The sequence below is a fragment of the Rutilus rutilus genome (assembly GCF_951802725.1).
Source record: "Rutilus rutilus genome assembly, chromosome: 7".
In the NCBI taxonomy this organism is placed as follows: Eukaryota; Metazoa; Chordata; class Actinopteri; order Cypriniformes; family Leuciscidae; genus Rutilus; species Rutilus rutilus.
In genome coordinates this window covers 14,727,964-14,737,491 of record NC_140221.1, presented here as the reverse complement: position 1 = coordinate 14,737,491, position 9,528 = coordinate 14,727,964, and positions in this window count along the sequence as shown.

Below are 9,528 nucleotides of genomic sequence, written 5' to 3'. Positions count from 1 at the left end.
AGTTTACCATAAAAAAGCTGCTATGGTCAGACAGGTTATTATAATTGTTCAATTAAATAGTCGTTTAGTGTATGACATCATTGAATAGTACTTTATAATGTGTATTGTTATTTTCTTCTCTTTTCACTACCTTTGGTTGAGACATTTAGAATAACATTTAGAGAGATGTGTGTAATCCAATTAAAAATACAGACGTTAAAAACACAGCTACCATCAAAGCATATCCAAAGGGGAAAAAAAACGAACCTACGAGAGACACGGCAACAATAAACGTGATGACAGAGCAGGTCGTCACAGTCACTGATGACTTATTTATTCATGTACACAAGTAGCTCTGTTGTCATTTCTTTCGATGTAAAGATCATGTCATATTTAGTCTCTATTGACGTCTTTGTTCCTAGTATTAAACTGTATGTTATTATTGCATAGTAAATGCTAAAATACTGCTGCTTTTATTCAATTATCACTTGGAAAGAGTGCCTAGAACAAATACCAATATATGTGCAATCTTATGAACCAGTATCACGACCGGTTTCAGACATCACTGAAAATGGACCATTACTGAGCTTTACATACAGTTCTATCTTGGGGTTTTGTACACAAACAGTGATCACCTTTACTGTCCTTTTTTTTTTTTTTTTCTGGAAATGTTAAGAAAAGCTCAATGCATTCTAACATTACCTTTTTCTTCTGAAGCCATGAAAAACAAGATCAAATCAAATGAAGTTTGGTGAAACAGTCTACTGTAAACATAACAGGATTTTTTCTCTTTTTTTTGCTGTACCTCATGCCTGTAATGTTTGCTGCTTACTTATTCAGTATTTTAGTAATTTAAATCTCTTAGCAATATACAATGTTGTAAATAATATAATTATTTATTAAGAATATTGTCTTTTTTATTTATATTTACACAGTTCATCTAAGTTATTTTTGTATGTCTCCAGTGTTACTTGGTGTGATCAAAAGTCTTTTTTTCCCTTACTGTTTATTTCTCTGTCGGTTCCTCTGTTCCGGTTAGAAAGCAACGGTCTGGTGTAAGAAATGACCTGTTTTCCCAGCCACTCAATTTGTATGAGTAATAAATAAAAGTCTCTAATGCACAAGGAAAATGTTATAGAAATGTCACCTTTGGAAAATCGTACAAAGTGTTCCTTTGCCATATTGACTTCCACCCATGTTTTAGGTTCCATATGTTTGTATATTCTAGGGAAATTGGTCAGAGAGGTTCCGTTTCCAATTGCTGAGTAGATACATTGAACCGGTCTGGAGCAGCAGGGCTCGTGTGGTTTTGTGTAAATACTAGAATAGGTGAGAGAAACTGAAAGACTGCTTGTGGTGGCTCAGCTGCTGATGTTTGTCCACGTATAGAAAGCCTCACGTATAGATTCCTTCTATAATCCTATGTGTCCCTACATTTTCATCCTTACCGCAGAAAGAGGCACGTCCTCATGTCCATAAATTCAAAGAAAGTTGTACCTCAGCAAATTAATGTCCTGTTTTGTGATATTTCATATTTCCCTAGTGTTGTGTTTCCTTGAAGAATAACCCGTTTTCAGTGTATATTGCATTTTATTATTTGTAGAGCAAAATCCCCCAAGGTCACTTTGCATCCTGAGATGAGCGGCTTAGACTTTTGCAGTAATTTCACTTTTCGTTTTATAGCTTCTGTATTTCCACACAGCTGTGTAGGTTTTGTACAGAGCTCTCAGTAACATGAATGCACATTCTTGATGCCAATATTCCTCTAGTTCAGCAAGCATGTTTTTCTCAAATCTCATACCCAGTTGCATGATCAAAACCGTGTTCCCAAAGTCTAAGATGTAAAAATTTGATCGTGCGCTACTTTCATCAGAGCAGTATAGCAAAATTTAGATGTATTCATCATAAAGTTGATTGCAGTGAGAGAAATATCTTACCCCATACGTTTCATTTGAATATTCATTCTGTGTGTTTTAATTGTTCTTTTCAAAACCTACATATCTACATCAACTATGTTACATGTTATTTGAAATATATATATTATTTTCCTGAGAATGTTTCTTTTCAATGCCCTGCTACATATTGTGTCATTGTTTGGTCTCCAAATTTGCTAATAATTCTGCGACTGCACTGAAATAAAAATCAAGACCAGACATGATGACAAACCTGTTGTTCCTTCCTGGTGTATCTCAAATACAAACCTAAAAGGCTTGACCTCTTACACTGATGGTCTCCATATACTTAATGCACTGTTTTGGGCACTTACCACAATCTTATTTTAATAACCAACTGATTTGTACCATTTGTCATTTTTCATGATTATCTCGGATGTGAGCAGTTTGCCACTGTTGTTTTTGTTTGTTTGTTTGTTTGTTTTTATATATAATATTGTGATATTATTTGTCACAGAGCAGACTAGTGTACTGTATATTTTCATGAAATCCTCAAGCATTAATAACAGTAAGTACATCAATGTTATTTTTCCTGATATGTATTATTTAGAAAATAAACACTGGTTAATGAAATGTAATTGTACCGCTTATGTTTAATTGCTTTATAAACCCTGATAGCTTCTTGTCAATAATATTGCTCTTCCTGTAAGTATATTTCTGAAATATTTTTTAAACATCGTAATGGAAAGAATGGGAGACCAGGCTTACAGCAATTCAAGGTTACTGGGTTTTGCTTTTTTTCCAAAATGTGTTTAGCATTAAAGTCATCATGATATCAAAATGTTAGCCTATTTACTTTGTTAGCGCACAATACTAGTCTTGTGGTGAACAATTAATCCGTGCAAGTTAATACACAGAAGAAGAAAAAAAGTAACTAATTGTGTTACATACTGTAGTCAAGTCACCTTCATTTATATAGCGCTTTCAACAATATAGAATTGTTTCAAAGCAGCTTTACATTGATTATAGGAAATTGAAGTAACAGAGATTGTTTTGGCTTTACAGCAGCTCTAGAATAAAGTTATTGTCCAGCTAAAGTTCATTTTGATTGATTAACTTCCGTTGCAGAGATCATTAGTTATTAACTTAGGCGGCGCTTACACGACAACGTTTCTAACAGAAAACTCTTAATGCGCTCCGGCCCGCTCATCCGCACAACAACAGTGCCTGGTAGCTCGAGAACGCAAACCTTGGTTGGTTCCAAGGTGCAAGCGCTGAAATTTTTGAAAACGCTGACAGCGTGCACAATTTGATTACGTGTTTAGTCTTTAGGTATGCGCATTTGAATATATATGTCTTTACTTTCTTTACAAATTGACCTCAACAAATTACTTGTCTGGCCTTAAAAATTCATAATACAGAATTTTTTGTCGCTTCCGCATATCCATGTGAACTGGAATCATTAGACAATGTTTTATCTGTACAGAGGTAAAGGGAAGGGAAGGAGGCCTTCACAGGGGAGAGACTAGTTGATACTTCAGGACTGCGTTGTCGTTGTCGTCGTGTCCAGGATCACCAGGATCCGGCGGACTCGGTAAACCTCGGCATAAACAGAGAGAATAATATTAGCATAGACGTCATTCTTCTTATGATGTAACGAGTACATCAGGATTTATGGGAAGTGGTCCCGGTTCTGGCTGACCTAATCTATGCAGCCTAACATTGAATTATAAAAATGTAGTTATGTGTATGCTAGGTCAAAGAGATGTGTTTTTAGTCTAGATTTAAACTGACAGAGTATGTCTGCTCTTTAGTATACAATCCGTTTTGAAACCACCCAGAGGAAATAAAAATAAAAAATGAGATCTCTTTAACATCTCAAATGTTTCTCCTAGACAACAATGAGGTTACTTCAATATCAAATGGAGACTTTTGCTTAAGTCTCCTGCTTCTCACACTTATCTCCTGAGACAAAAACAATAACACTCTCACAACGGTCTCCTCTTAAGTTTAGAAGAGATCTCAGCAACATCACACACTGTGCTCGTGTTTTTCTCCTTAGCTAGAGATATTGGTGGTCTCACATTTGTCTCCTCTAAAATTTAAACGAGATCTCAACAACATCAAACACTGTGCTCAGATTTTTCTCTTCAGCTAGAGAAACTATAGCTCTCATATTTGTCTCTTTTAAAATTTAGAAGAGATCTCAACATCACACACTGTGCTCAGATTTTTCTCTTAAACTAAAGACCCTGGTGCTCTCATTATAGTCTCCTCCAAAGCTTCAGACAAGATCTCAACAACATTAAACATACTGTGAGTTCAGATTTTTTTCAGATTGAGGAGCTCTCAAATTTATCTCTTTTAAAGTTTAGAAGAGACTTGAACAACTTTGCAAAAAAAAAAATTATGTGACCACCAGGGTCTTTAGTTTAAGAGAAACATCTGAGCACAGTGTGTGATGTTGTTGAGATCTCTTCTAAACTTTAAAAGAGACAAATATGAGAGCTACAGTTACTCAAAATCTGAACACAGTGTGTGATGTTGTCGAGGTCTCTTCTAAACTTTAGAGGAGACAAATGTGAGCGATCCAGTGTCTCTAGCTAAGGAGAAAATTCTGAGCATTGTGTGTGATGTTGTTGAGGTCTCTTCTGAAACTTAGGAGGAGACACATTATGAGACCACTGGAGTCGTTAATTTAGGAGTGTTTTTAATTTTAATTGTGTGTGAGACGTTGTTGAGATCTCTTCTAAAACTTTAAAGGAGAGTGTTAAGAGTTTTTGTCTCAGGAGACGTGTGAGAAGCAAGAGACTCAAGAAAAAGTTTTGTTAATGTAACCTGTTGTAATGTAATGTAATGTAATGTAATGTTTTTAATGTGTTTGGAAAATGTGCTGCATATACAATGCTGGACATTGAATATAAATTTAAATGAGTAATCCTGAGTATTCTGAAATGTATAATGGTTTTTAAATGATATTTTCAGTATTTACAATATTAGAAATATATATTTTTTTTAATTTAACATGTTTCTCTTAAAATAAAATTGAATACATCTTATGATAAAACTGATACCTAAATGAGACACATAAGAGAATCACCACTTAGTATCCTGAGCTTAGAGAAACTTCTGTCAGTCATAGGCTTGTGGGCAGCACATCGACTTCAAGACACAACAGACAGCACAAGTTCGAGCCCCAGCTAAAGGTACTGTCCTGCTCCTGTTCCCTTTTTGCCTCATTGTTTCCTGTCTCTTCTCCTACTGTCCTGTCCATTAAAGGTGAAAAATCCCAATGTCATAAAAAAAAACAATAATAATAAAAAAAAGAGCAACCTTTGCAAGGCAATAAAGAGATCTCCCATGTTTCTCACTGCACTACTCATTTTAGACTCCTTTCTCTCAGAACTTTCTCATGTCTTATTTGTGCCTACTTTTATTTCTCCTAAGGAATATTAGGAGAAATAACTGAGACACTGTTGACACTAAAATGAGAGATATTTGAGAATCACATAAGTCTCCTAAACTTAAAAAGAGCAACCTCTGAGCAATAAAATACTCCTATAATGGAGTCTTGAAGGAGATTGCAGCAAGACAGTAAAGAGATGTTCTATGTTTCTTCCACCGGAGTCTCAGTTTTGACTCTTTATCTCTCAAATATTTATCATGTCTCATTTGTGACTGTAATTTTGCAAGCTACTTAGAATAAATTATGTGTGAATTAAGACACAGCAGCAGGTGACGAATTAGCCAGAAACAGTGGCTCAGAAGAACCGTTTAATTGTCATGGTGACGAGGATATTACATCATTGATGTGTTTTTACTGTGGCATTCATTGATCTTGTTCTGTTTTTAAAGAGTGTGTCATGCCATAATGTTCCCTTTCATCAGCCAAGCTACTGGGGTCCAAACAGAACTGATAGCAGAGTTTGTTCAGTAAGACAAACTTGAGATCAACTAAAGCTTCAGATAGAGAGAGAGAGCTGGTCCTTGTGACCTAAAAAGGCACATTTTACATTGCTCTAGAATTAACCGCCAAACTGCAACGCATCCTTTTTCAGTTGGCCGTTGTAAGTGGGTTAAACACATTTGTCCTAGCCACACCAGCCAACTGTGTTTGTGTTTTCCTGAGATCGGAGGCCACTCTTGAGTAGGCAGTAAAACTGGCTTGAACGAGACAACTGTGGCTTTGTGGTTTTAAGAGCAGCCAGTTTAGTCCCAGCCTCACGGGGTCACCCAGAGTCCCGACTGCAGAAGAGAGGACGTCTGAAATCAGAGCAGGTGTCCCTCTTTCACTGAGGGATTTTCCCCCGGATTCCACAAAAGAGGAAAAACTGAAGCGCAAATCAGTTTTGGAAATGCACTTGACCTCAGGCAATGGTGGTGAACAATTATACCGAGCAGTGTAGCTTGTTATTTTTTAGCTCTATTCTGGGATACACTGGAGGAACTGGTGAAATTGCATCTGCTAAAGAGTGGTGGTTAATGTGAAAATACAACTTAAACAAGCCCACAGGATATGAGAATAAGTAGCTGTTTCTTTATTTGCATCAGTTTGTTTATCAAACTGGAACCTCGTGAGGATTTTACGCCCACATTATGACTGCTGCGCAACAGTGTCATTGTTTAACTTTACATACCCAGAAATGATCTTGATATCTGAATCATGGTAAATAATCTGTTATAGACACATGGGCAGAAAAGTCCTTGCCTATAGTGAAGATGGAACCAGTATCTAAATAATCCATAATTAGATATGACTAAATGGAGAACATAAACGTATTATTATAATTATTTTATTAATGACCAAAATGTCTTGTATTGTTTTTCATTTGTTTATTTGTTTTATTATTTTACAGTCTTAAAATATAAGAATTAGATGTAATTAAAAAAATTAAATAAAAATATTTATATTTTATTTTATATTTATTATTATAACTATAATATTTTAATCAAAGAGTGAAAAACTATTTCAATATTAAATGTGTTTATTTTGCTAATTACAATTGTTCCTCAGTTCAGGCATAATTTATACCATGATTTTTTTATTTATTTTTTATTATTATTATTATTTTATTTTTTTCAGTTTGTTTTAGTTGAGTGGGTGCACTAATTGCATTAATTTACCATGTATGTGCAAAAACATTATGAGCACTTTATTTCATTTACGTGCCATATGGCCTTCGTTTGTATATATGCATTTGATTATTCTTTAAATGTATTTGGCAAGTCCATAATTTTGTTGTATGTTTGTACAATGCCAATAAAGAAATCTGAAAGATGTTTAGAAAGACTGCTTTTAAGTGTAAGATGCTGAGAGAAAGCTTCAGAAATAGCATGTTAGATTCTTGTGATCCTTACACTGTATGGAAACATTAATACTTTGAGGCTGTCTCTTGAATGAATGCACATTCACTGATGAAAATATAAACTCTAAATGTGTAATAGTTTGAGGTAATGAAGGCTGTGAAAATGAAAAGCCAAGAAAAAAACTATGGCACTAGCTCTTCCCCATTTGTGAAATATAATGTTTATGGTACAAAATGTACTCAGGGCCTATATATGATATTTTTATGGGCCGATGCTTACACCCGCAGAATTCACTGCTGCTGAAAAACAGCCCAAATACAACGCAGGTCTGCTGTGAGGACTGCAGGGGATTGTGTTACTTTCCAGAATTCTTCTGGCACTCGATGAAGACACAGGGCCATTATCCCCGCATAGTTGCTTAAATAGTTCTCCCTGTATAATTTTAGAATTAAAGTTAAAGCAAAAATGAGCCCTACCAGCTCATATTTTTCCAGCATCATGACCACCTCATCACTCGCTGCTCTCCTTAATCCCTATAGACATGTTTAGCCCTGTGAGACCCTTCAAAAAAAAGTCACATAGTAGAAACTATCACACCCAGGCAGCAACTCTTCTCCACTGCACCACATAATAAACTCATTAAGTGCTTGACTATCATCATACTTTGAACTTGATAGCAGGGATAGGAAAACAGTGCCATCCACGTATTTAATGACATGATAATTATCCTGAGTACTTCGCCATTTGTTTGTATAAAGTATGAAGAGAATAGATGACAGCACACAACCCTGTGGAGATCCAATAGATAAAGTGTATCTGAGAAGACTCCATTCATCTTAACCCTTTGCTGCCTATCTGTTAAAAAGTCTAAAATCCATGAAATCAGCCCATGACTGACAGATGGGTGGAAAGAACAAGCATTTCAATATCTGATGTACACTCACCTAAAGGATTATTAGGAACACCATACTAATACTGTGTTTGACCCCCTTTCGCCTTCAGAACTGCCTTAATTCTACGTGGCATTGATTCAACAAGGTGCTGAAAGCATTCTTTAGAAATGTTGGCCCATATTGATAGGGCAACTTCCGTCCTTCGGATGAGACGTTAAACCGAGGTCCTGACTCTCTGTGGTCATTAAAAATCCCAGGATGTCCTTCGAAAAAGAGTAGGGGTGTAACCCCGGCATCCTGGCCAAATTTGCCCATTGGCCTCTGTCCATCATGGCCTCCTAATCATCCCCATATACTGATTGGCTTCATCACTGTCTCCTCTCCACCGATAAGCTGGTGTGTGGTGGGCGTTCTGGCGCAATATGGCTGCCGTCGCATCATCCAAGTGGATGCTGCACATTGGTGGTGGTTGAGGAGATTCCCCCTTTCATATGTGAAGCGCTTTGAGGACCCAGAAAAGCGCTATATAAATGTAACGAATTATTATTATTATTATAGGTTAGCATCTTGCAGTTGATGGAGATTTGTGGGATGCACATCCAGGGCACGAAGCTCCCGTTCCACCACATCCCAAAGATGCTCTATTGAGTTGAGATCTGGTGACTGTGGGGGCCATTTTAGTACAGTGAACTCATTGTCATGTTCAAGAAACCAATTTGAAATGATTCGAGCTTTGTGACATGGTGCATTATCCTGCTGGAAGTAGCCATCAGAGGATGGGTACATGGTGGTCATAAAGGGATGGACATGGTCAGAAACAATGCTCAGGTAGGCCGTGGCATTTAAACGATGCCCAATTGGCACTAAGGGGCCTAAAGTGTGCCAAGAAAACATCCCCCACACCATTAAAGCACCACCACCAGCCTGCACAGTGGTAACAAGGCATAATGGATCCATGTTCTCATTCTGTTTACGCCAAATTCTGACTCTACCATCTGAATGTCTCAACAGAAATCGAGACTCATCAGACCAGGCAACATTTTTCCAGTCTTCAACTGTCCAATTTTGGTGAGCTCGTGCAAATTGTAGCCTCTTTTTCCTATTTGTAGTGGAGATGAGTGGTACCCGGTGGGGTCTTCTGCTGTTGTAGCCCATCCGCCTCAAGGTTGTGCGTGTTGTGGCTTCACAAATGCTTTGCTGCATACCTCGGTTGTAACGAGTGGTTATTTCAGTCAAAGTTGCTCTTCTATCAGCTTGAATCAGTCGGCCCATTCTCCTCTGACCTCTAGCATCAACAAGGCATTTTCGCCCACAGGACTGCCGCATACTGGATGTTTTTCCCTTTTCACACCATTCTTTGTAAACCCTAGAAATGGTTGTGCGTGAAAATCCCAGTAACTGAGCAGATTGTGAAATACTCAGACTGGCCCGCCTGGCACCAACAACCATGCCACGCT